The 4,213-nt window shown below is 37.5% G+C and overlaps 1 long non-coding RNA gene across 1 annotated transcript; it reads right to left on the bottom strand.

The window, feature by feature from the left end:
• Nucleotides 1-692: 692 nt before the first annotated feature.
• On the bottom strand, nt 693-4,207 carry LOC129672212 (uncharacterized). Its single transcript, XR_008719472.1, has 2 exons — nt 1,931-4,207; nt 693-951 (listed from the first exon to the last, which is right to left on the bottom strand). It is a non-coding gene; the product is annotated as an uncharacterized LOC129672212 (long non-coding RNA).
• Nucleotides 4,208-4,213: the final 6 nt, after the last annotated feature.

Raw genomic sequence — 4,213 nt, 5'->3', positions numbered from 1 at the left:
AACATCTCAGAACAATAGGTTAATTTGCACAAGGAGCTAGAGGAAGAGGTGTGACCCTCACAAGCTATCCCACCAGCTGTCACAAACAAAAGGAGATGGACTTGCAAGTTCTCTGCCATTAGTAAAGGCCTGCTAAAAACCATCTCTCTACCGAGATTTAAATATCAAAGCCGGCCACTTGGAGTCACGGCTCCCGACAAAGAGTAATACTTCTGGAATCTCTTGATATATTCTCAATAATTAGGTCATTTCTCTGCTTTCTTCCTTTCAGCCATTTAAAATTGTTTGACCTGTGTTTGTGTGTACACACCTGTTCCATGGTGTGCATGGGGCAGTGACAGGATAGCTTATTGCTGTCTAGTACCTACTTCTTCTATGTGTGTTCTACACATGAGACCCAAGGAGTTATTTGGTTCAAGCAACCTCACTGGCCTTTATTTGGGCTTAAACAGTATGTATGTGCTTGTGTGTGAGAGTTTATATACCACAGCCCAAGTGTAAAAATAAGAAAAATTGGAGGAGAAATAAGGGTCTCCCAGAGATGAGCTCAGATCATCAGACTTAGCAGCAACCAACATTACTCAGTAATTGTCTTACCCATTGTGACAATTCTCTGGTGATTCTGAGAAAGTGTTATGAATAAGCATTTACTCCTAAGAAGAAACTAACAGTAAAAAAATAGCAGTATATCCTTTTCATTTGCAAATAGGTTTTATTACACAAATCATCCTGTAATTCTCCATCCTTGGATGACAATATGTTTACAACCTGAAAAGAAGACAATATTGTACTGGTGTAATGTTTCAACTATTTTTATTTGATCCTCACTGAGATGGCTAAGTGGGCAAGGTCTGTGGTGTGCAAACTTGGTAACTTGACCTTCAGAATCATATAGATAGCTAAGGTACACACCACACAGTTGTCTCCCAGTCTTCACATATGTGTCATGGCCTAAAAGCATATTACCACATTAAATTCTCTCTCTCTCTCTCTCTCTCTCTCTCTCTCTCTCTCTCTCTCTCAAATATTTTGGATAAATCTCATTGCTTTTATATTACCTATCATCTCTAAATTTTTTGTTTAGAAGTTAGTACTTCAAGATGAAGTGCCAAATGGTAACTGATGGACCACATGAAGAAACACGGAACAGCAAATAATATATACATATACACACTAATCAAGCTATGTTGTGAGATATACAGTTGATCGCTGATTATCCTACTTTATTACATCTTTGTCAGATCAAAGAAAATTCTGCCTTGGATACACATACAAGGTATTTAACATTTCCTATATTCTCCTCTATTTAGCATTTCAATGTTTTCATTTTGAAAATGTGTTGATAATGGGGGTAAATCTACCCTTGAGCTTGTACTCAGGAGGCTGACACATGAGAATCATGAGTTAAAACGTAGCCTTGACTATTAACTGACATTCAACTCAGGCTGGGCAACTAACAGCAACATCTGAAGGGCATTTGTGAAAATATGAAAAACAAAACCAGGAACGAACACCTCCCACCCATTCCCAGGCACCCATACTTGTAAACTCTGATCACACAGAGCCTGACATTTACATAAACAACAGACCACTTAGGTAATGGGCATCCCACTCTATACACTGCAGCAGAAAAATACCTATCACCAAGAAAAATCGCAATAGATGATGAAAAGCAGCCATAGAAGAAATACAAGAAAAGCCTAAACAACTTCACTAAATTGTTCATACATACAGCAAAGTTCAATACCTACTCCAAATGTTTCAAAATACAATCAACAACCACAACTGATGACCTCCTCCATTACACTCAAGTGAACATGGTGAATAATTTACTTCCTTCAAGGCTGTGATGAAAAAACAGACATAAGAAGACTTTTTTCTTGAAACTGAAGATAACTATGATAACTGCAGTCTTTATCAAATCACTTACATGAGTAGGGTTTTTCTCTTCCTTGAGTTCTTCCTGCTTCCTGACATCAAGATGATACATCCAGGCTTCAAACTATTTACAGGGAAGAATGATCGCTGTGCAACTAAGACAAGTTCATTCCTAGTACGAGGGTCAGGTGTTTGGCAACTTTCTGTAATTCCTGCTACAAGAACATGCTTGGGTCCAGTTTTCTTCAGAACCAGCCTGACATGCTCACATTCACAAAGACACACTGACAGCACATAATCAAAATTAAAACAATTTGTGAAACAAAAGTTTATTCCTCACTGTTTTTCTTATGTAAGCATTTATTCCTGTAACTGACAGAGATTTTCCTCATTTTGAACTGTGCATATGCATACGCAACAGCCTTGGTTCATGCAACAGAACTGGTTCTTGCAACTGCAACTGGTTCATGCATGTAGGTTTGCAGTCATAAAAATTAATGCTTCTCAGGTGGAGTTATCATTTGGGATGATTTTGGAAATTGTGCCCTGCTAGAGGAAACATTCCACATGTGTGGGCTTGAGAGTTTACTTCCATACACCTCTTCTACTTCACACTTTCTGCTAAGTGCTGCTGGTTGAGGATGCGAACTCTAAGCTCCTGGCTTTAGCTGCCATGCATGACACTTGCTGCCTTGCCACTTTCATGGCTATCCCACATCCTTCTAGAACCATAAGCCAAACTAAACTCTTTCATGACTTGCCTTAGACATTGTGTTTTATCACAACAACACCAAAGGCACTAATACACACCCATAAAGTTTTACACCTGGATGAGTTATTTGATATAATGAAAGAGAATTCTGAAATCTAAAATGGTCACCTAGTTTAAATTCTCTAAGCTTTTGTCAATATGAGTTGCAAGTGCAAACAAAGTAAAGACAGACATCATATTGTTTGAATAGATTATTGACACTTGCCACTTTTATCCTCCAGAATAATCTTGTGTAACTGAGTATGGCTAAAGATTTTAGAAAATCATTTATAGACACAGGTCTCCTTCAGTATGAGTTCTTTAAAATGCTCAAAGACTACTATGATATGCAAAGCCTTTAACAGATTGATTACACACCAAAGGTTTTACTTTTTTATAAAGATACCATTAAGTATCATTTCTAAACTGGCTACATTTATGGGTTTCTCTGTAGGATGACTTTTCTCATGATTTTTAAGTCTGCTGCTACATGAAAAGGTTTAACACATTGCTTATTCATAGGGTTTCCCTACAGGATATGTTCTTTTATATGTTCGAAGATAAATGTGGTATGCAACTGTTAGGAGAAAGCAATAGAAATGTGCCATAAATACTACCTTTTTGTTACTTCCTCCATTTATTCATAGGGAGAAACTGAGTTCACTTTCCTAGGCCTTAGGGGTGATGGAGGCTTTCCACTAACTGATCAGCTTCCATTATTCCTCTTTTGTTCCCTAAAGCATAATGCCTGTTGCTAACCACAAAAGAACAAGTGGTTATGGTGGTTAGGCTGTAAAACCTACATTCTGTATCAGGGGACATAGGTCAACTACATAAAGAAAGCCTCTATCCCTAAATCTGGATTGGTGGAACAGGTAGCTGTGACTTGGCACAGATGTCTATGAGTATGTTCTGTCGCCCTGAACAATCACTAGCACCTTAATTACAACGAATTCTTGTTCATTTGCTTTGACCTGGTGTTTCAGGTATGTTGGATCTCAGCAGAAGCCATCACACAAAGGCTTTACCACATGGTTTACATTCATCAAATTTCTTTCCACTATAAATACTTTCAAATGATGAAGACTGCAGAAATGTGCAAAGGCATTACCATATTAAATGTATTCATAAGGTTTCTTTCCAGTATGAATTCCTTCATGATCATGATAAAACGCTTCACCATATTAAAAATATTTCTAGAGTTTCTCTTCAGGATGAATTCTTTTATGATTCTGAAGATGACTATGACATGCAAAGGCTTTACCACTGTGGTTACATTTAAAGGGCTTCTCTGCAGTATGTATTTGTTAATGTAGATGGAGATAGCTGTTTTGTGAAAGGCTTTATCACACTGGTTACAATCATAGAGTTTCTCTCCAGAATGTATTCTTTTATGTATTTGGAGCCTACTGTGCTGTGAAAAGGCTTTACCACATTGATTTCATTCAAAGAATTTCTCTCCAGTATGTGTTCTTTTATTTCTTAGGAGATGATCATTACGTGCAAAGGCTTTACCACACTGTTTACAATCATACGATTTCTCTCCAGTATGTGTACTTTTATGTTTTTGGAGAAGACTGGGCT

Source organism: Psammomys obesus, unplaced genomic scaffold (genome assembly GCF_907164565.1).
Source record: "Psammomys obesus unplaced genomic scaffold, mPsaObe1.curated_primary_1811, whole genome shotgun sequence".
NCBI lineage: Eukaryota > Metazoa > Chordata > Mammalia > Rodentia > Muridae > Psammomys > Psammomys obesus.
Note: the sequence above shows the minus strand (reverse complement) of the source record. Positions and strands in the feature narration are given on the sequence as shown.